The sequence below is a fragment of the Diabrotica virgifera genome, chromosome 2 (genome assembly GCF_917563875.1).
Source record: "Diabrotica virgifera virgifera chromosome 2, PGI_DIABVI_V3a".
In the NCBI taxonomy this organism is placed as follows: Eukaryota; Metazoa; Arthropoda; class Insecta; order Coleoptera; family Chrysomelidae; genus Diabrotica; species Diabrotica virgifera.
The window spans coordinates 123,710,356-123,735,473 of record NC_065444.1 but is presented as its reverse complement, the minus strand read 5'-3'; the positions used below and the strand labels follow the sequence as shown (position 1 = coordinate 123,735,473).

Genomic DNA, 25,118 nt, shown 5'->3' with positions numbered 1-25,118 from the left:
AAGTTAATTCATTTGCTTAATTACTAATGAACCTGTTCAAGTACCAGAGCCGAAATCAGGTAACATAGACCCAATATGCAGGAAAATTCAGGGAAAGGAACTTCTGGATTTCATAATTCTACACACGCTAACCCTCCATCGAACACATCAAAATTATATTCTACTGCTGTAAACCAAGTTAACAAAAAATTCCCAAGCAAAAAACACGCCATTTTTTCAATTCATTTCCAAATACTAAAATTGCCGATTACCCACCCCTAGGGCCGACCGTGTCACCCCTAGGGCCGACCGTGCCAGATAGATTACATTCTTATTGACAAAAGATTTAGGAACTCCATCAGTAGAGTTGCGACATACCCTGTTGCATATATTGGGTTTGATCACCCTTTAGTCGCCCATGCATGCGATGCTAAGAAAACATGGAAGCAAGAGACAACACTTATGTAACTTGTGTAGCCAACTGCTGCACGGTGTTGATTACTGATTCCGACTTGGGTCTACAACGACTTTAAGAAAACTAAGGTGATGTCAATCCGAAATAACCAGAACGTATGTGAACCTTGTACAATAAACGGGCACATTTTAGAAGAGGTCAATAAAGTCAAGTACCTGGGGTGTTGGATCACGCTGGCGCCCAAAATACCGACAACCAAAATCCCGACGGCCAAAACACCGACACGCCAGAATCCCGACAATCCTCGCATAAGTAAAAATTCCGACCACTACATTTTGAATATTTATTGTTTTCAAATGCAATACCAAATCATATTATAGAGTATTGAAATTGAAAAATTATTACTTACTAATAAGTACGGGTACTAATTATTATGTATTTTAAAAGAAAAACGTATTTAAACACTTCATTGTATAATATAAAAGCTATACTTACTGAAATGGAAGGTTGTAAGTGACATGATAATATCTATTATATGAAAGTAAACTTGAATTCAGGATTTGATTATACATAATATATTATTGGACTATATATTGGCAAAAAAAATATTTAATTCATATACCCATGTTAGAAATTTTATGTAGAAAATTAGTTCATATTAAATGGTAAATACTTTTGTTTAGTAACAAAAAATAAAATAAGATGGCCATAAACAAAAAACAAGAAATAAATGTAATTACATATATATTATGTTAAAGAAACTTATCAAACATGTTGGGATTCTGGCCTGTCGGGATTCTGGCCTGTCGGGATTCTGGCCTGTCGGAATTCTGGCGTGTCGGAACGTTGGCCGTCGGGATTGTGGCTGTTGGGATTTTGGCTGTCGGGATTTTGGCTGTCGGGATTTTGGGGTAGACCAGTTGGATCAATATCAGCCAAAATCCTGATCAAGAAATTAAATCGAGAATAGACCACGCCTGGAAATCTTTCGAAAAAAATCAAGAGACTACTATGTGATTCTCGAATAAAACAAGAAATTCGACTACGTTTATCAAAATGCTACGTCTGGTCGACTCTTCTGTATGCAGTTGAACCGTGTACCATTCAAACAGCAACTGTAAATAAATTGGAGGCCTTTGAAATGTGAATCTACCGGAGAATTCTCCAAATTTCACGGACATCGCATATCCCAAACGAAGAATTGCTGCATAGAATAGACAAAAAACGAGAAAATTTCAACATTGTGAAAGAACAGCTTAATTTGTAATTTTAGTAGCCAACCTCCATTGACAAGAGATCACTTTAGAAGAGGAAGAACTGCTAAAACAGTAAAATTGTAAACTTCTAGATTCTAGAGCAGCGTTTCCCAAACTTATTTTTCCGTGGCCCGGTTATTTTTGTTGTTATCCTTCGTGACCCACTAATTTTTTTTTTCATACCCTGGTGTGTGTGTGTACAAGAAAACATATTTAAATATTTATTATAGGTTTATATATTTTAATAAAGAATCATTAGCTAAAAAAATGCAATAAAAAAATGAAAATCAAATACTTTATTAATAAAGTATGCAGTTGTTTCTGGTTAACTAAAAACTTTACGTTTGGAGGAAAACATGTTAATATTATTCTCAGGTTCAGTTTAACTTCCAAACGGTTCCTATATTAATCTTTAAGGAAAACCACTGTTGAAAGCCCTGCCTCACACTTATAGGTCATAACAAAAGGGATTAGCAAGTATCGCTTTTTTTGATACAACTAGGTACTCCTGGCGGCAAGACAGCCAAAAATCAATCAGTGGTATTTTGTCAAATATTTCTTTGAGTGCCCTATCCCAGGATAGCTTAATTAATGACTCAAGATCTAAATCCAGAAGTTATGTATCGGATTCCACGTCCATTGTGAATGGATTACTTTTCCACGGTTTGTTGCTGTGGATGCGGGGAAAATATTCCTTCAGATTTGCCTCAAATCCTAGCAGGTATTCCTTGAAAGCCGCTGAAATCTCATCCGGCAATGAATTCACGTTATAGGTACTCTTTTCGTAGTTCTGTTAGCTTTGTAAAAGCTTTGTAATTTCCTGCATCCGCGCGACGTGTCCACAAATTAAGTTTTTTTGTTGCAGCTTCCACCTTCTTTTGTACTTTAAATACAGTTACATTACTACTTTTTATCTCATATTTAAATTGTTCAAGAAGTCAAAAATATCACAAAGAAAGGCTACTTTGATTAACCAGTTGTCATCATGAAAACTGGCTTTAAATTGAAATATTGCATCTCTAGCTGTTGGTGGATGTTGTTCCAAAAACATTTAAATTTTTTCCTTCAATTCAGTTAGTATTTTTAAAACATTCCCTTTTGATAGCCAACGCACTTCAAAGTGTAAAAGAAGAAGTTCATGTTCATTTTCCATTTTTTTGCACAAAGCACAAAATGTGACCCGGCATTTTGCTCTCGTGGCCCGGTACCGGGTCGCGGCCCACCATTTGGGAAACGCTGTTCTAGAGTAAATTAAAAAGAAAAACATGCACACGTTATTTTACGAGTATACACGAGTACGTTCTTACCACATGAAAAGCAATTTAAGCGATTTCTTTATCTTTTGATTTATTAATGTGCGGTTTTTATTTGTTTCATCTTGTGCTTCCTGTGGTCGTAAAACAATCTTAACATATTTTCAATAAGAAACTACGACAATTTTGGTTAGATATTAAAGTGATCCAAATCAATTTTTAAAACCAATCCAAATACCAAACGGTCACACATGATTGATTTCATATACCTACCTACACTAGTGGAGTCAATGAAGGTGGATATGAGTTATTACCTCAGATTTCGTTGAACCTCCATCGATTTTTATAAAAATTGGTGAGTGATTAAAGGATACCTCAAGGAACAAAGGTGATATAGTGCCAACTTGCGCTTTTTGCATTTTAGGGGTGAAATACACCCCTTTTTTAAAAATTATTTTTTAGATTCCTGAAAGTGCAGTCACTTTAAGTTTTCACTTCCTATTTTGTTAAATCTTCATTGATTTTCTTGAAAATCGGTAAGTAGTTAGAGGATACCTCAAGTAATAAAAGATATATAGCATCAACTTGCGCTTTTGCATTTTAGGGATGTAATACACCCCTACTTTTTAAATTGTAAAAAATGCAGATTTCCGCATTACGGCGCAAGTAATCTCGTTTAATTAAGAAAAATAAATATTTTTTTATATATATGTGCATGAATTACATTTTTTTTTTAATTTTTCAAACCTTATAGCAACCAAAAATCCGAAAATTAACAAGTCGAAAATCACGAAAACCTTCTATATTTCTGAAAGTGTAGTCACTGAATGTTTTCACCCACGATTTCTTTGAACCTTCATCGATTATCATGAAATTTGTTGATTAGTTAGAGCAGAGGTTCTCAATCTTTTTGAGTCAGGTACCACCAAATACTTTTTATTATTTTTGGTACCACCTAACTAAAATACCTGTCTAGCTAGGTGATCTAATTAACTATAATTGTGCCAATGGTGGTGCTGATTTTGGCCGTTTTGAGTTTTGCGTACCACCTCAAATAATGAAATGTACCACCAGTGGTACATGTACCAGAGATTGAGAACCGCTGAGTTAGAGGATACTTCAAAAAACAAAAGTGATATGGCACCAAGTTGCGCTTTCTGCATTTTAGGGGTGAAATCCACCTTTTTTTTTAATGATAAAAATGCAGATTTCAGCATTCTGGCTCAAGCAAACTTGTTTAATTAAGTAAAATAAATATTTTTTTACATTTATGTGCATGATTTATAATTTTTATTAATTTTTTAAACCTTATAGCAACCAAAAATCAGAAAATTAACAAATCTACAATCACGAAAAAAATTAATCTTTTATATTTCCAAAAAGGCAGTCACTGAAGGTTTTCACCCCTGATTTCGTTGAACCTCCATCAATTTTCATGAAAATTGGTAAGTAGTTAGAGGATACCTCAAGAAACAAAAATTATGTGGTACCAACTTGCGCTTTTATCCTGGGGGTGGATGTTACCCCTTCTCATTGGTGAACACTATTTTATTAAAAATAACCCCATAATTAGATAGAGGAGTACATTCTAAGCAAACTTTCTTTTATCAAGTTTATAAATTTTTTATTTAAATAATATTTCATAATTTAATAAAATATTATTGTTACAGTAAAACCTGACAATAACGGCCACTAAAAATAGAAAACAATTGGCCGTTATAGAAATGTGGCCGCTAATGCTAGGTTTCCTTTTCCACAAATACATAAAATATAATTGAAAATTTATTTATTTTAGTAATTAAAGCAAATCTAATTAAATATAATTCTACAAACAAACAGAACATACTAAAACTAAATTCAATTTACTACAATATAAAACAATATCTATACGAAAAAACAACTACAAGAAAAACAGAATTTTTGTTTGTTTTACATTTTTTTAGATAAACGAAACATACTAAAACTAATTTAATATAGGTAATACATAATGTAAAACAACATACTATAGCTACTACGAAAAATACGCTTATCACTAAAGTATCGTCGTGCTTCCATGCTATATTCAACAAAACCAACTTGGTAGGGCCTTTAATTAGATATCGCAAATCACTTTGGCTGATTTTGTCTGCATATATATTATGTTTGAGGAATCCCTTTTTTTGTGAGACTGGATATAGGACATTTCTCAAGTATGAATTCACATTCATGGTATATCGTTGCTATACAGGGATAATAATCTGTGCAATGTTATGGTACAGGCTACGTTAAATATGAAGTAAATGTGGAAGATATACACTGGTTATTCATTTCAATTTAATTTGATTGTTTTTTAATCGTTTACAATATTTAAAATAATTAATAATTAAATAAAGTTAGGGATTTCAAAAATAAATTCAGTTCTCACTGGCAGGGTGGGAAATAATAAAGTGCCATACAATAGCATTTCATTACAATGCTCATTACAGGCATTACAGGCTGCTCCGTTTGAGAAAACTCATACTCTCAAACTTTGAGAAAACACTCATTCAGTTTCGACCAACCCTGTATTAGCTAAAATTAAACGTTTTGCTAGATTAATAATTTTTAACAATAATAGATTATATTAAAAATCACTTGAACATAAATTGATTTTCTGATGTCAAATCACTACAATTATACAGGGGGTGAATATTGCTATGAAATTTGAAAATAAAAACGTAATTATCTTTTAAACTACTTCGTATAACATCACAAAACCTGATATTTTAAGAAATAAAACATAGAGGAGAATCCAAAAATGTAAAAATATACAGGGTGTTCCATTAAACAAAAGATAATTTTGTTTCACCCTGTCAATATGGGTGGCCCTGTATATTTGGAAATGTATTTAAATTCTGATATTATCTATGCCCCAATCTCACCTAAATAAACTTTTTTCGTATCTCCTACAACAAACGACTAATTGGACTTCCCACAACCTGTATACATACAAAATCTCCGCTATAAAATTTTTTCAAAGAAAATGTTATTGATTTTTTTTAAATAACTCCGTTAAATTTTGAAATATGAGATTTATCCAAAAACCATTACAAAGCTAAGTAAAAGTTCTATAACACTATATTAAACATAATTTTCTAAATCCTTTTTTTTTTAATACAAGGTGAAAGGGCCCCGGTTACATGGTTCTCGCAGTAAAATTTAGGTTTTAAATGTTTTTATCTCGGTTATTTTTTGTCGTAAAAAAATATTAAAAAAAGAAAAAGCTTAAATAAAGTTAAAACTAAAATTTTGTTCTCTACCATTTTTTAAGTATATCGAGAATTTTTGGAGTTATTATCAAAAGAAAATGAAATTCACGAAAATTTGAAAAATTCTAATTTTTTTTAATCGTATTTTTTTTTTCAAAAATATGCGTTCTAAACCGGTCAAAATTGTTGAAGTTATTACTCATGTTAAAATAAATAAAGTTTTAAATGGGTTACTATAAATTTTAATTTTTGTGGAAATGACGTATGTTTCATTTTTCATTCTTCCCTAAAAAGTCTGAAAGGGTCCTCTTATTTCGATCATAACTTGCTTAATTTTGATGCTATCGACTACTTATATAGCTTTTTGATAGTTACCTTTAAGTAGTTTATTAAAATGTTTAATATCTATATTTAACAAAGTGCATCGTTTTTCTGTTATTTAAGCTTGAATACTAAGATTTGAGTACTCGCGGAAAAAAAATATACATTCAATTGCATATAACTCACTTTGTATATGTAATAAAGGATTTTTCGAATAAGGAGCTTATTTATTTTTATATTATCTTCGATTTTGGTAATAACAACTTTTTTGAAGAAACTTATGGTTTTTGAGTTATTTATGAAAAACTGCTTTAGAACATGGATTTTTTTCAGAAAAAATCAAAACTTTTGATCTTTAATAACTCAAAAACTATTGATTTATTGAAATAACTTTATATAACAAATTTTACTTATAATTTGTCCCTCTATCGATTAGTGGTATTATTTTTAATAAAATAATTTCCACCCCCGAGAAGGGGTGGCATCCCCCCCAGGGTAAAAGCGCAAGTTGGCACCATGTCACCTTTGTTTCTTGAGGTATCCTCTACATACTTACCAATTTTCATGAAAATCGATAGAGGTTCAACGAAATCGGAGGTGAAAACCTTCATTGACTCCACTACACCTCACAAAACTAATTTCTTATTTTTAATCAACTATTTTCAAAGATACATATAAAAATAAAATTTATTGGCTATATTTTTGAATAATATTTTTTGTATGTAATACTATACAGGGTGTCCAGAAACTCTACCGACAAACGAAGACAGGAGATTCCTCAGATAATTTTAAGACAATTTAACCCAATTCACCCAGTCCGAAAATGCTTATTAAGGGAGCTAGAGCTCTTTGAAGATGGCGTCATGAAATTAGTTTTTCTTAAATACCTCCAGAACGCTTCTATTTAGAAAAACTAAAATTGGTATGCATATTTACTTTTCAGAAATGAATCGATTCCATCTATTGCAAATTTCTAGTACCGGTCATAGGCCTGCGTTTTGGGTAGAGCAACGGGTATTTTATCGCATAACTTTTTTGTCCTTAACTTTTATGCATTTTTGACACCGGATTATTAAATTGTGAGATATTCAAGTACTAAAAGGTACTCTTGATTTAAGTCGGTAGGACACATGGTTTTCTAGAAAAATCGATTTGAAAGTTTTTCTTTTTTGGAATTTGAAAAAAAATTGAAAGAACTTTTCAACAAAAAACGAAGTATTTTACCAACATAAAGTAAGAGTAACTTTTAGTACTCGAATACCTCATAATTTAATAATCTAGTGTCAAAAATGCTCAAAAATTCAAGACAAAAAAATTATGCTATAAAATAACTGTTGACCTATCCAAAACGGACGCCTATGACCAGTACTCGAAATTCGCAATTAATGAAATCGATTTATCTCAGGAATATAAATAAATGTACCAGTTTTCGTCTTTCTAAACAGTTTTTTTTTTATTTTTTTTTAATTCAAAAAGCGAATAGTTTTCAAATCGATTTTTCTAGAAGACGGTGTGTCCTACCGATTTAAAACAAGAGTACCTTTTAGTACTAAAATACTTCCCAATTTAATAATACAGTATCAGAAATGCATAAAAGTTAAAGATAAAAAAGTTATGCGATAAAATAACCGTTGCCCTACCCAAAACGGACGCCTATGATCGGTACTAGAAATTTGCAATGGATTGATTAGATTTATATCTTCAAGATAAATACGCGTACAAATTTTTGTTTTTCTAAATAGAGGCGTTCTGGAGATATTTAAGAAAAACTAATTACAAGACGCCATCTTCAAAGAGTTCTAGCTCCCCTAGGAAGCATTTTCGACTAAGTGAATTGGGTTAAATTATCTTAAAATTATCTGAAGAATCTCCTGTCTTCGTTTGTCGTTAGAGTTTCTGGACACCCTGTATAGAGACAAAATAACTAACATGGTTAAGTTATATTTAAAATATTAGGGCAAATAATAATATTCATAACTAATAACAATTAAACCAATGGATAGTTTCTGTCTTTGCATTTTTGTTCCTTTTTGTCAATGATAAGACCAACGAAAAAATTATCGATAAATACTTACATCTTGTTAATAGTACATAGAATCTTGTTAAAATTACCTACATTTATTTTTTCATGAGAACTGATTGTTGGGCAATTAAAAAGAAAGAAAACCAAATGCATGTGGCGAAAAGGAGAATGCTTCGATGGATGGAGTGACAAAAAAAGGATAATTAAAAAGAAATTAAGAATTTATACAGGGTGAGTCACCACTAACGCGACGGAAGATTACAGCGAAATGGTAAAAGATTTGAAAAAAAATTTAATTAGTGGTTTGTAAGTTGATAAAATCTACGTTTTAAAATTATTTTGAAATATATAGGGTGTCACAATAAATGGCGGCATATCAAAGTTATATTTTTTCTTATGGAACACCCTATATTTTATTGCATTTATAATCGTCTGGAAAAAATAAGGTATAGTTTCATAAGGCTTCCCTATACCTACGTACAGAGTGTTCTGAGTTATGGTGACTTTTCTTAAAATGTTAAAGTTTTAAAAGAAGGCTTATTCTCAAGTTATTTAAGATATTATAAAAAAAATACTTTTACATCTAAATATTTGGATATTGGTTGAATGTATTTCATAATTAATTGTTACACATTTATTTACAGGGTGTTCAAAATTTACAGTTTTATTATTGGATTATTCAATGTGTCATATGATTCTTATTTTAAATGGAACACCATGTATATTAATAAATAATTATACTAAACAAATTTATTTCTTTCAAATGGTATATGGATGTCCTATACCTAGGTGTCATAGTTTTTGCGTAATTTACAATTATTAAAATTGTTAATCTGTAAATCGATTTTAAAACAAAAGATGTAGTTAATTAATGGCATTGCATGACATTGTCATTTTATGACAGTACGGTCTGGTAATTATTTTATAATTAATGTATTCCATGATTGATTATACACATTTATTTACAGGGTGCTCAAAATTTACAGTTTCATTATTGGATTATTTAATGTGTCATATGATGCTTATTTTAAATAAAACACCATGTATGTTAATAAATTATTATACTAAACACAGGTTCCTCTTTCGAATTGTATAGGGATGTTCCATAACTAGGAGTCATAGTTTTTGCGTAATTTACAATTTTCTTAAACGATAAATTTATTTTAAAAATAATATTTATGCACTCTCGATTTTTAAACTGTACGAAATAAATGTTTGTTTACTGTATCATAATGAAATGAAAATTATGTCTATTTACTACACCATTATTATGAAAAGTAGGTAGATTGGTCTGTACACAATACATTTAAAAAAAATCAGGATCTGCTCCAAAGTCTAAAGTCCATAAACGATAAGTTAAATATTTATCATAATCCTGTTCGGTCTAATATTGGTGTAGTTGAGTTTTCTACGGATAATAGTGGTTTCTCTTAAGTATTCTAACAGTCGTTTGACTGATTTACCCGAAATTTTTTCTTCACTAGTATTTGGGTTTTTCGCAACAGAAAGCAGGACATCAAGTACCTTGACGTGATCACAAATAACTGGTTAATTTTTATTTAACTTTCCGAAATTTCTCAAAAACGTCCTTTTTTGGGTGTCTTCTATCAGGATACCTACTTTTGAGCCTAAACTTTAGAAATTAAGATACAATTTTGCAAACACTTCCCAATGCAAAGTAGGTACCATGTCTACTCTTTCGTAGATAACGTGGTTATTCATTTTTAGGAACAATTAAATTTGAATATCATACATGGATGTTTATATTTTTGATAATTACCAGACCGTACTGTCATAAAATGACGATGTCATACAATGAGATACATCTTTTGTTTTAAAATCGATTTACAGATTAAGAATTTAAATAATTGTAAATTACGCAAAAACTATTAGACCTAGGTATAGGACATCCATATACCATTCGAAAGAGGTGACTTCGTTTAATATAATTAATAATTAATATACATGGTGTTCCATTTAAAATAAGCATCATATGACACATTGAATAATCCAATAATGAAACTGTAAATGTTGAACACCCTGTAAATAAATGTGTAATAATCAATCATGGAATACATTTAACCAATACCCAACTATTTAGATGTAAAAGTATTTTTTTTATATATATATAATGGATTTCTACGGCTGTCGCCGCCTCTCCATACCCAGCTTCCAATTTTTTCTATCGTAACACGTATCTTCATCTAATTGCCTCGAATCCATTGCGTCCTGAATATTGTCCCTCCAGCTTCTCCGTGGTCGTCCCCTTCTTCTTCTCTCCGGTGGGACCCACTCTAATATTTTTCTCGGCCAGCGAGTCTCATTCATTCTTTTAACGTGCCCGAACCATGTCAGCAGTCTCTTTTCAATATCGTCCATTATAGTTTTTTCCACCTTCATACGTTCTCTAATTGTTTCATTTCTTACATGTTCTAATCTGGAAACCTGACAACTTCTCCTCAAGAAGTCCATTTCTGTACTAAGTAGCTTCTTTTTATTTCTTGCACTTATGTCCCAAACTTCTGCACCGTAGATTGTAGCGCTCTTCATTATACTTTCATATATTCTTTTCTTTGTTTCCTTCCTGATATCTTTGTCCCATAAAATTGAATTGAGGGATCTAGTGATGCTTCTACCTTTATTGATCCTGTGTTGTATTTCATCTTCACTATTTCCTCGTTTGTTAAATATAGCTCCCAAATATTTGCATTGTTTCACACCAACAATATGTCCTTGTTCCAATGGTAGGTTTTCAATGTCTTCGTTTCCCACTATGAAGTATTCTGACTTAGCCATATTTATTACTAATCCTGCCTGTTGGTAATGCTCATTTAGCTTCCGTATCATATCGTATTTTTTTTATAATTTCTTAAATAACTTGAGAATAAGCCTTCTTTTACAACTTTACATTTTAAGAAATGTCAACATAACTCAGAACACTCTGTACATAGGTATAGGGAAGCCTTATGAAACTATACCTTATTTTTTGCGGACAATTAAAAAATGCAATAAAATACAAGGTGTTCCATAAGAAAAAATATAACTTTGATACGCCGCCATTTATTGGGACACCCTGTATATTTCAAAATAATTTTAAACTGTAGATTTTATCAACTTACAAACCACTAATTAAAAATATTTTTCAAATCTTTTACCATTTCGCTGTAATCTTCCGTCGCGTTAGTGGTGACTCACCCTGTATATAAAGGGAAATCTAGGAGTCGTACCGAATAACGCACAAATGCCAAAGCGTATATCACATATCTACAAAGAATTTTAGATAAGGTTGTTGCAACGAGCGAAGAATTTGGTCTGTCACTAAACATAAAGAAAACAAAATTAATGGTTATATCAAAGACAAATATTAGAAACATCATTCTATTAGAGACAACAAACATTAATGAAACAAACGCAAACGATTATACTAAAGAAATCAGAGTTAGAATAGAAAAGGCTAGAAGTGCATTCAATAATATGAAACAAATATTATGTAGAAGAGACCTCAGCTTAAATCAGAGTATTAAAATGTTATGCATTTTCTGTTCTTTTGTATGGTGTGGAGACATGGACTCTTAATAAACAATGTCTCAATAGGTTGGAAGCATTTAAAATGTGGACATATCGAAGAATGCTGAGAATCTCCTGGACAGACAGAATAACCAATGAAGAAGTACTAAGAAGAATAGAGAACAGCAGGGAGATACTGGATTCCATCCAAATAAGAAAACCACAATACTTGGGTGACACAATATGAGCTCCTAAAATTAATATTACAAGGAAAGATTCAAGGAAGTCGCGTAGGTAGAAGAAAAATGTCCTGGCTGAGAAATCTCAGAGAATGGTTTGGATGCAGCTCAACTGAACTCTTTCGAGCTGTAGTATCAAAAGTTAGAATAGCAATGATGATTGCTAACCTTCGTCGCGGAGATGGCACGTAAAGAAGAAGAAGTCAAATAGTATTTTTAAATGGTTAGGGCGAGATGTGAGGATGTATTATCATACCTCTATCGTCGAATAATGTAGTTAGTACATATCAGCATTTAATTTTAATCTGTTTGTCCTTTGTCCAGTGTGTGTGTTATATGTTATTTTTTACCATTAATTTAAACAAATGTCTACGACATTCAAGGATATGTTCCTATCAAACGAAACGTCCCTGATGATGCTCTGAGAGCGAAAGTATACTTAAGCTGATGTTTATATTACTATATAGAAAATATAATAACCTTTCAAATGAGCTAGCACACTACCCCTATTCTCATTTAAAAAAAAATCATCGATTACGTCATCACGCCCATATGGATTAAGTGTGATAATAGATGCCAAAAAATCATAATTTAAAAATAAAAATTGACCTGTTTCGAGATTTTTCCTTAAAGTCGCCGGCTTACGAAATAACCAACATATTTCATACATTTGCACCATTAACTCTATTGTGGGTAAAAGGCTAAACTCTATTACCTGTTCTAAGTCTACTGGTTCTAAAAATAGTCCTTATAAATACGATTCATTTAATTGGTAAATGTTTCATTACTTTCCTAAGAATAAGATCATCTTAATCTTTTAACAACTAATCCTTTGTGAAGAGGTTGATTTTTTGCCATTGCTCTTAAGGACAGTGACAGTTAATTAGGATAATTAGATGTTAGGAAACGTTGATGTATCATCTTTCGGTATGTCACAACTATAAATTTTACAGTGACAGTACCAGTATAACGTTGCATATCAAAAAATCAAACCATGCATCGATGGGCAGTAATGTTTGTAAAAAAATATGTCGTTTAAAATTCTGAAAATTAAAAAAAATAGTGTATCCAGCCATTATTAAGTGCATGTATTTGAAGAGGTTAGTAAGTAAGAGGATTAACGAAGATATGCTTAATGTCCTTTGCGATCAATGTTCTTCGTATGCAACTGGGAAACATTGAATTGCAGGGTTTAAAACATGTGAATTTTCCAAGGGAGATGAAGACCGATCGGGAAGACCAGTTTCTTCGTCCACCTCCGTAAATATTTATGCAGTTCATGATATAATTTAATCAGTCTGTCAAATTAGACTAAAACGCATATTATTAGGGGAGGAAAGTATGCTAAATTTGCAGTTACTCGAGCGCTATGGAGACCTGTTGGGTTGTGAAGATTAGGTCCTAAAACCAAAAAAAGGTAAGTAACCTTAGTTAAGGTAAGTAAACTTTTCCATTTAAGTGGGGACTTTCCATTTTTTAATTTAATTTTCTATTTCCAACAATCGTTTATTCCGACTATAGCGGCATCGATCCATAATTCGAAAAAATGTCTCGAATAAAAGTTACCTATTTTTACGTAGGGAATCCAAATCTGCAAGAAACAATGGGGGCTCCTATTTAATATTTTTAAAGTAACTCCCCACCCCACCTCCGTGGGCAGTCGTGTTTGGTGTCATTTGATATATTTTTCAAAAATATTGAATACGTGTATTTTGCAGTTTTTCGATCTGATGTTAATTTCGCGAAATATCGCGGGATTTCTATTTAAAATTTTCAATGTACCCCCTCCCCTCTCCGTGGGGGTCGTGTTTAGTATCATTTGATATATTGTAAAAAAATATTGAGCACGTATTTTTTAGTTTTTCCATCTGACGTTTATTTCTCCAATTATTCGCTTTTTTCTTCTGAAACTTTGTGACTCCCCATTTCCTTACCCGCCCCGCTCAAACCGTCAGATTTTTAAAATATACACTTTTCTACATGTACTTAACCTACCTTATCTTAATCTGACGATTTCTAGTTTTCCTAGGGATAGATTTTTTTCGGACCCCCCTTAACGAACTCCCCTGTATTAAGAGCCAATGTATGGTTGGGGTACATTTAGATGGTACAAGGTTTCTCGCCATCTGATAATTTGACGCACTCGAGTAACTGCAAAAGTCCCCGCTTGGGCTGCCCTACCATATCTGAGGCAACCATATTTCATACATGTTTCACGTCGATTTATACTTGAAAAAACTTCTGCAAAGTGGATACTCAAATGCCTTAAAATTGACCAGAAGAGAGCAAGATAGAAGCATCGATAGAAGCGTTCGATCTGTGCTCGGTTTAAAGATGCAAAGCCGTGTTGTTACGGAGGATGACACTCGTGTAGATTTCTATACCCAGAAACAAAGCAACAATAGATGGTATAAAAACATCTTTTTTTTACTTATGAACTTTTATTTACAATCAACTTCTTAAGAGTTTTAAGTAAATTTGACTGAAATTTTAAGCAAAGAAGGGGGAGCATACAATAATGCTTCGCCTTATAGGTTTATTTCACTGTTGTATTAAATCTTGTGGCCATGTTCGCTGGAATCTTCTGATTTTATTGGTCCTTTCTGGTAGAGATGTTCAATCAGTTCGTTGTCGTGGTTTCTTGTTCGACTTTCATGGTTGGTCGCTGCCTGCTGTATTTCATCTCTTACAAAGGGAATATTTAGATCATTTTGAACTGTGAGATTACCGACGTACCAAGGTACGCCAGTAATTATTGATCTAAGGATGTTCAATTGAAATCGCTGTATGGTTGTGATGTGTGTTATATTAGCGCATACCCAGATATGGATACCGTACTTCCAAATTGGTTTCAATATGGTTTTTTATAGGAGTACATAGTTTGTTATTTAATCACAATTTTGATGTCCTACCAAGGAGCCAGTACATTTGTCTGAACTTGAGATCCAACTGCCTGCGTTTCATTTGGATGTGTTCATTCCATGTTAGCTTTTGGTCGATATGCAATCCAAGGTATTTCACTTTTGTGCTGAAAAGGATTATTCACATGTTGCCGTCTTGCCGTGAAAAAAAAATTGTGATTTGTGTCCAACTGTCATGATTCTCAACTAAAAAAAAAGTATAAAAGATCGTAAATTTTTTAAAAGGACTGGAAGCGTTGAAGCTTCGTTGTAATAAATGTCTCAAATTAAGAATAAGGTATGTTGAATAATAAAATCCTTTGATTTTTTGCTTGCTTGTACGGTATACTAAGGCTATTTCAAGACATTCTCATATTATACTTACACAAAATTATTTCGCATACAGCAAGCACATCTAGTTGAATTTTATTAGAAATCCCTATGTAAAACAGCATACAAAATGGATAGTTTGGGAATACAATAGCATGCCAAATCGACCATAACAATTTTTACCAAGCTAAATTTTTGAAAGTTAAATTAGGTCTTTATGCAAAGGAGCCACATAAAGTCTGAAGTCGCAGAGTTAATGTCTAGTGAATGTTTGTAACAGTATTCAGTTTTTGGTGTAATCGCAGAACTTATGAGAAAATCATTCATGGGTTTTGTGCTACATGGAAGTTTATGTCTGCGGAAAATTGGCTGAAATACCAACAAATCCCTTTGGGAAATGAAAATGCAAGACATCAAGTATAACCAATCAAATACAGTGGTACATAGCTACTACAACAGTAAAGTTTTTCAATTATACCAGCAAAAAGGAACTAATACTTTATACGGAAAGCATATCTGAAGTAATAAATAAGTTTTAAATAAATAATTCACTCAAAAATATTTCCTAATAAACAACAGTCAAGACAATATGAACTACAAAGCAAAAAAATACTGGGATAAAAGAAAAAATATTACTTGTTTCTCTTCTCAAGAACCATCATGAATATACAGTATGAAGCAAACGCATGGAATAAATTATTTCAGGTACAGACGACTTTAAAGAAAATCTTAAAACAAGTCAATTTTTGAGTTTGAATGGCCATCAATTATTATACAGGGTGGGCCAAAGAAAACAGTCCACCTCGATATTTGGCAGTATTTATTAGATTTTAAGGAAATGCCAAAACAGGTCGATTATTGATCTAAGGGGGACACATTTTTACGGTACATACATCTGGCATTTGTCAACCCCCTCCCTTCCACTTCCATCACCCCTTATTTTTAAATAGGGAATAGGGGACGTGTGCTAGCTTATTTAAAAGGCTATTTAATTCTCTACTCGGTAATATTAACATTGACATAATTATGTATACAGAGTGTCCAAGAAAAATTATTTTGAATAAAATTAATTGACACAAAGAGAAGAATGTCTGTAATTTATTTAACTCAAAATACATTCTACTGCTGACAGAAAACAGAAAAAAATGTTTATTTGATAAATAAACATTGTTTTTTGCTTAAATTTAATATTCAACCTACCCAGAGGCAGACGGGTGGCAGCTTGAACATTGAAATTAAGCGAAAAGCAATGTTTATTTATCAAAAAACATTTTTTTCTGTTTTGTGACAGCAGTAGAATGTATTTTGAATTAAATAAATGACATACATTCTTCTTTTTGTGTCAATTAATTTAATTAAAATATGTTTTCCTTGGACACCCTGTATAAATAATTATGTTAATGTTTATATTACTGAATAAGGATTGAATAACATTTCAAATGAGCTAGCACGCGATCCCTATTCCCTATATAAATAAGGGGTGGGAGAAGTGGAAGAAAGGGGGTTAACAAATGACAGATGTATTTACCGTAAAAATGTGTCCCTCTTAGATCAAAAATCGACCTGTTTCGACATTTCCTTAAAATCTAATAACTAGTGCCAACTATCAAGGTGGACTGTTTTCTTTGGCCCACCCTGTATATGTTACAGTTTAAGTTAATTATCCAGTTGGAGTTGACTATTCCTAGTTCCAGTCAACTCAAACGGCTGGTTTTAGTAAAAGTTGATTATAATATAAAATAAAGATTTTTATTCAACATTTACTAGTAAAGTAGACTCTAATTAGAAAAAGACTCTTCCCAATGCCAGTTAGTAAGAGTTGATTTACCAAACAACCGATTCTAGAAATTAAATAATGTTACTCGATAATCGTGATAAGTAGTTGAAACGGTCAAAACAAAGAGACGCACACTCATTAAAAAAGCACATGAGATTATACTCGTATAATCTACATTTGCTGAATCGATTCAGGAATAGTCAACTCAAACTAGTAAGAGTTGATTCTATTTTTCTCGCGATCTACTTTTACTAACAAGGGTTAGGAAGAATTTACTTCAACTAGTAAACGTTGAATTAAATTTTTCAAATCAACTCTTACTGCTCGTTTTAGTTGGAGTTGCCTCAAACTAGGAATAGTCAACTCTAACTCAGAATCAACCTGAGCTGTAACATATACACTAACCTGCAAAAATAACCGAACACTATTACACCGTACACTTCTCCAACAAAATTAACGCAAATTTACTAAATTTGTTGTCCGATTTGAGTGATTTTTTTAATACACATGCTATAGCCTTATTCTTTAAGAATATCGCTGTAATAATATTGTTGCTAGGCAGGCAAATTGTTATTGTATACCGGGTGTACCAATCAAACTGTATTTTTTCTCAAAATTCGCAATGGCCTGTGGAATATTCTAGCATTTATAAAATAGTAAAATTAAAATCCAACTATAGCTTTAGGTTTTCTTAACATTTTGTTTTTTGATTCATTCGCTTATGTTCGATAGTAAAAAGTTAGGTACTTTAATAACTAGCCATGTTTGTCATCAATATGTGCCCATTTTCTGCTTAGTTTAAGGCTATGAGAAATTAACAATTTGATATCTTTTGATGTCTTCAGGAATTTGTCATCAGCTATTCCTTATAGGTCGGTGCCGCCCAAAATCCCGACAGCCAAAATCCCGACAGCCACAATCCCGACGGCCAAAACACCGACACGCCAGAATCCCGACACGCCAGAATCCCGACAGGCCAAAATCCCGACATGCAACAATCCTCGCATAAGTAAAAATTCCGACTTTTGTTTAATACTTTTAATACAAAATACTTTTGTTTAGTAACAAAAAATAAAACACAGATTGCCATAAACAAAAAACAAGAAATAAATGTAATTATATGTTAAAAAGGAACTTATCAAACCTGTCGGGATTCTGGCCTGTCGGGATTGTGGCTGTCGGGATTTTGGGGTACACCCCTTATAGGTATACTGTTTAGAATCTTAAAAAACCTGTATAAAATTTTTAAATGAAAATGATGATTTTTCACAGATAAACTGGGGTAGTATGAAAGAAATATAATATGAAGGTTTTTAATTGTTTATGATTTGACACATGTAGAGGTTATTTTGTTTCGTTTACTTACTTGTTTAGGTATTTGTGTATGTTGTTACTTCAATGTGACAATTGTCCTTACCTAAAACAAAAGAGAAACAAATAATTAATTCATCATTTGTGATAAATATAGGTACTAATTTTCTTATTTTGATTTTATGGACTATGTTTTAATATATGATTCATGTATATCTGTGATCTACATATTTAAATGATCTACAATATTTATCATTGTAAATTTTAATTCCATTATTTGTTGATAGAAACAATTGGTATTTTATTGGTAGTTATTTTTGATAATAATCTTTATTTAACGAGAATTCTTGCAGAAGTAAATTTATACCACCTACTGTGACAATATATTGAAGTAATTAACCGCAAATTAAGGGGGACTTGATTTGAAAATTTTGAAGTTTTCGATATTTTATTAATTTAAATGAATGTAAATAACTTGAACAATCCTCTCTGAAAATTTCAGATTGATCGGAGCAAAATTAACCGGAAATACAGCATGTTGAACATCACTACTTTCGACTTGCTTTGCAGCAGCTTGAGCGTAGAGAGAAACGTTCACCGCTGTTCCTCTTCTCTTTTGTAAATTACTCTGCGATTCAAAAATATAGCCTGGTGTGCATCACTTTACGATTTGACAGACAAAAAATAATTAAAAATAAAGTTGTTAAACGCGTTTTTCTCAAAACTACTTTTTTCAAAGGCGGTGAACATTGTAACTCAAAAACTACTCGACCGATCTATCTGAAATTTTGTATAGATTTTCTTTAAACATTTCGTGAAGTAACACTGTCGAGATATTTTTTGTTTTACGCTTATTTTTTCTTTAAGAGGAAACAGTAGCGATCAGCAGGTAGCAAAAACGCGTTCCAAGATTGCGGTTGTAATTTTGAATATTTTTTCGAGATATTTGGCACACGTATTCGTAATATAAGAATGAATGGCGGTACAGAGCCTAATTTGAAAATATATTAATATGTGGAAATTACTCTGTAATTAAATACAGTATTAAAAAACGAGCCTGTACCGCCATTAAGAAGAACAAAAAAATATACTTTCTTCAAATAAACTTTTTTATCCGATGCCTAGATTTTGTGTCATTTTGGAACTACTAAAATTTTTTATTTCATTAGTAGTTCCAAAATGACACAAAATCTAGGCATCGGATAAAAATGTTTATTTGAAAGTGTATAATGTGTTCTTAATGGCGGTACAGGCTCGTTTTTTTAATATTGTATTTAATTACAGAGTAATTTCCACATATTAATATATTTTTCAAATTGGGCTCAGTACCGCCATTCTTTATTATATTACGAATACGTGTGCCAAATATCTCGAAAAAATATTTAAAATTACAGCCGAAATCTTGGAACGCGTTTTCGCTACCTTATGATCGCTACTGTTTGCTCTTAACAATAATAAATATGTTTATTTTCACACTTTTTTACAAACAATTTCGATATTTTGACTTCTACGTAATAACAAAAAAAACTAAAAAATCATTAAAACTAAAAACTCGACATCGTTACCTAGAGAAACTCAGAAGCTCATAAACCAATGAAGAGTTCTGATGTCCACCGCAAAATCCATTTTTTAGGTGTCTAAAAATGTGCCACCGTTGCCTTATTTTTAAAAATTTTGCCTTGAATTTTTTTTAATATTCTTTGAATTGTACTGAATGTTTATTTAATTTAAAAATAAAATAATTCTACCATAGTTTCAAAATAAATTTAATAAATTCACAAAAATGTGCCTTGAATGTTGATTTCAAACCATACCCTCTCTATTAACGACATTGTTCTTTAACAGCTTTTAGTTTGCATTTGGTCTCTTATATTCTCCAAATCATGTTTTATCTACCATGTTTGTACTCATTTTCTAAATACTTTTTATAAAAAGTAATTTGTGCTCATTATTATCTATATCTGATTAAACATAGAATGTATAAAATCGTATAAATCCATTATACTGAATATCGCACGAAAGATCTTTTGTACTACCCACACCAACATTGTAAAAACCAGTCCACAAAAAACAATATTACTAACATACAAGCCTCATCAAATCTACCGTAAAAGAAAAGTTCCATCTTATGCCAGTTAAATCGGTCGCACAGAAAAGATAGAAGCTCTTAAACCTAATGAGAGGAAATATTAGAAAACTAGGGCAATGCAATTTTTGTTTAGAATCGCTTTAAGCTTGCTGAGCTGAAAGGAAGATAAACACCATTTACAAATAGGGAGTTCCAGTGACGTTACATATATATTCTTTACAGAGACTTTTTCTAAATTAATTTTTCTACTTTCATTCTTTTCTGGTAATCGCAATTGTGCAAGATGCATATTTATTCATTATAGCATGTCAGCATCGCGCGAGTATAACCTATACCCTTTCTTAAAACCGTAGTCAAAATTTTAAAAACTTTGCATTATCAGGTTATACGTATTTTAGGTCAGCACTGATGATGATCGGTTGTCCGATCGAAAACTAGTTCTGTGATGTAACCCTTTTTGGGGAATTTTAACAAATATACCTTTTATAAAAGATTGTGGTTGTATTTTTCATTATTTATTCCTTCTTTTAACTGCATAACATTTGGAGACCCCATTTCTTTGTTGTTCCTTAATATGTATCCTACATAAATATTGGGTAAAATATAAATATAATATTGAATGATTGCTTTTATCTCGGGTCTGTCTAGTATAACTAACGATGGTAACTGTGAAGCAGAAGTTCGGAAACGTATTATAATGGTATGGCAAAAAATGCGATGAGTCGCCTAACTAAAGTTTCTATACGGGGCAGAGACTTGGAACTCTTTACGCACGCGAGCGCCATAAAATTGATGTCTTTGAGATGTGGCGCTGGAGAAGAATGCTGTGCATATCTTGAACAGCTCATAGGACAAATGTTTCCATTTTAAACCAACTCGAGATAAAAAATCTATCCACAATAGGTCTGCAACGAATTCTGCAATTCTTTGGTCACGTGGTTCGCAGAGGTGACGACAGTTTGGAGAGATTAATTGTTTCTGGAAACGTTCCGGGGAGAAGATCAAGAGGACGATCACCAACTAGATGGTCCGACCAAATTAAGAATTCAGCTGGAAACTCATTGTACGAAGCTCTTAAGAGTAGCTGAAGATGAGACCAATGGAAAAAAAAATGTTAAGAATATTGGAAGAAATCACGTCAGTAATGGGGAAACGAAAAGAGAGAGATTGCTGAGAGAGAGAAAAGAGAGAGAATTTCAGTATACACAGTTTCTATCTAGTAAAACTTTACGTTCAAATCAATATTCTAGACTTTCTGGTTTTGCCTTATTAATTGTATACCTTTTTCTTTTAGAGTCTATCTACAATATTATAGGTATTGGGCCCACACTTAAAAAATTCATGATTACCTTCCTCATGAGACTTTTTTATTCAGTTATTGAATTGCTTCTATTCTGTAATCAAATCTGAATCATCTTTACTTTTAGTTTATATTTTTATTCACTTTTGTGGGTATAAAAGGAACTACTGCGCTAATGATTAATTACACGGTGAACGGCAGGTCGTGAATGCAATTATAGATTCCCTTGTTAAGAATTTCACCACTCTGTTCTGCCTGATTTTTCTACCTTAAAAAGCGCAGAGGATAAATAATTCGAATTTTAAAAATGAATATCCATTTTCAATTTAAAAAACTTAGTCTAATTCGAATTTTAATGTCTGCCTCATTTTGACTTACTATTTGATTATGTTTATTTTGTTTCTCCTTATTTCCTAGTTTGTGTTGCCCTATTTGTATTTTTCTCTATAATAAATTGTTAATACCTTTGGATAGTTTTTTGAACCAGTAGTGTTTAAGACATTCCTACATTACAGGCAAGAGTCTCATATTTTGCAACCAGCAACATATGTTTGCCCTATCGTGTAAATGTTAATTGAATCTACAATATCCAAGAGATCTTAAAGAAAAAGTCCTAGAGACTTAAACTATGTGCAAGAAAAAACCCTGTTGTATAATGAATTAACTTGGGATCAATATGTCAAAAGTTACCAAAGTTACCAAAAAGCATAACAAATTCAAAATAATAACAAATTCAAAATAAGAGAGAAGCTTATAATCCTATTTTAGTTACTAGAAAATTGTGTCTTACAAAGACATGCGATACGCTAGGTTGTAAATGATGATGTCTTTTGAATGGACATAAAATAAAAATTATTCTTCAATATTATCTCGAATAACGGGATATTTATTTATATTTATTTCATATCTGCAATATGAATCTGTTTTTCTATTGTTGAAAGCCCTTTTGTGTTCTGCTATCCGTTTGTCAAAGGTTCGGCCAGTTTGACTGATGTAAGTTTTTGCAGAGTCACCACATGTGAGTTTGTCAATACGACTCTCTAATTGCTTTCTCTTTCGGTTCTTATTGTTCTTAACTGAAGCTGAAGTTATTGTTAGTTCTGAAAGCTGGTGTTATTCCTTTCTTTTTTATGTATTTGGCTATTTTTGTTGATATCTTCCTGTATATGTGATAGAGCAGAAGGTACTGGGTTTTTCTGTGGTAGTGGATAGACTAATTTCAGGGCTTTCTTATGAAGTTTTTGGTTTAATTTAAAATTGTGTTAATTGTTTTTTCATTGTAGCCATTGTTTACAGCTATTTACTTAATGATGTTCAGTTCAGTATCTAGAAGTTATTTTTTGACATGGGATTTTCTGTCAATCTATGTATCATGCTATGTAGGCTGTTAATTTATATTGTGAGGGATGGGATGATGAATTGTGTATAGTTCTTTCAGTATGGGTAGGTTTATGAAATGCGGACAACTCATGTTTCTTTTGCAGTCTGGTAATTGTTACATCTAAAAAGTTTATGGACTGATTCCGTTCTGCTTCTATTGTAAACTCAATATTGCTATGGTGTGAATTAATGTATGATAAAAATTGGTCAAGTTGCCTGTTAGTTGCTGTAAAGCATACTACATAGTATATTATCCATGTATCTCCTCCAATATAAGAACTGTTTGAATCCGGGATGTTTTGAAATCGTTGTTTCTACATGGTTCAAAAAAATATCTGATAGCAATGGGTTTAGGGGATTATCCTGATAAGTCCGGCACCACTGTTGTTTGTGTATATTTGTTTATCGATTTTAAATTCAAAGTAGTCCTAAATTATGCAAATTTCAAGAAGGAGTAAAATTTCAGATGTAATAAACGGATTTGCAATATTATGGTCTAAAAGATTTTTAACTAACGTGTAATTCACACTGGCATTGCAGTACGGTTAAGAGAAGAATGCGCATGCAGTGTTGTCACAGTTCCTGTGCGACGCTCTTGAGGGAGCAATCAACAACTGGTGAAGACCGACAACCCTGTGCGTTTATTCCCCATTAGAAATGTATTGCCCTATCTTAGCCGTACTGCATTCTCGGTGTGAATTTCTCTATAGAACAAAAGTTTCTGTAGAAATAATACTTGGAAAAGATTTTTACGTCAAATGAAATTAGTATGGAGTTGTTGGATAATTGAAAATGTATTTTATTAACAAGTTCTAAATAGTATATTTTTTACGGTGAATGTAGGTGAAAATTTAGTGTATTCTACCTACGATAATATCAAACAGTTTTTTTTTGAAATTTTATATGACGGCGCTGTATAAAAAGACTGAATTATACATACTTAATATTTTAATCCTAAAAATACAAAGACTGAGAAAATAGTATGTTTAACCATTTTAGCTCCATATTAAACTTTTATATACTTAAGAAACGCCTCTGGTACGATCCGAGTTTTCTGGTTTTGCAAGAAAAAATTTAATCCAACTAAGCAAAGTCCAATTTACACCAAGTGAACATTTTTCTCGAAAACTCTTGGAGGAGCTGTTACGTTTAATATATAAAGAATGGCGTAATTTATTAGTTACGTAAGTCGCGTTAAAACTACTAAACTCCTTTATTTTAAAATCTTGAAGATGACTTTTGCATCCAATATTTTCAGCTAAAATATTCCATAAAAGTTTTAAAGTTTAATATGATTTGAACGTTGAAAGTTATGTTCAATTTTTATATTTCTTCAATTTGTTTGCTACTAGAGTTTTACAATATTCGATAAAAATATCGATATTGTATTGATATCGTATATCGTATCGAAAACCAATACGATACCGATACTATACATACCTTAGCAATATTAATGTCGATAAGATACTCATTATCTGAAATCAATACAATACTCTTGTATTGTCGATACGCTTGCCTCGATATTATTGAAAATATCGATATCGAAAAAAAAATAAAACGCTACAGTTGTTTGGATTATATTTTGTAGAATATTTAGATCATAAGTAATTATTTATGTATATATGTAAAACTATAAGTGATCTGCAACCCAAACATCAGCTGTTGTAATATTTTACACTTAAGTGCCTGAACTTGAAACTTTGAGAGTGAGTAAATGACTGTGTGATTAGACTGTTTATATCATGTGGCATTTGTGGCAATATTATAGAAGTTAGTGATGACGCAAAAATAATTTTCAACAAAAATATTGA

The 25,118-nt window shown here is 31.8% G+C and overlaps 1 protein-coding gene across 2 annotated transcripts in view; it reads right to left on the bottom strand.

The window, feature by feature from the left end:
* The window catches only part of LOC114324627 (ecdysone receptor), a 1,502,986-nt gene that overhangs the window by 1,153,555 nt on the left and 324,313 nt on the right, over positions 1–25,118 (bottom strand). The gene's annotated exons all lie outside the window — the stretch shown is intronic.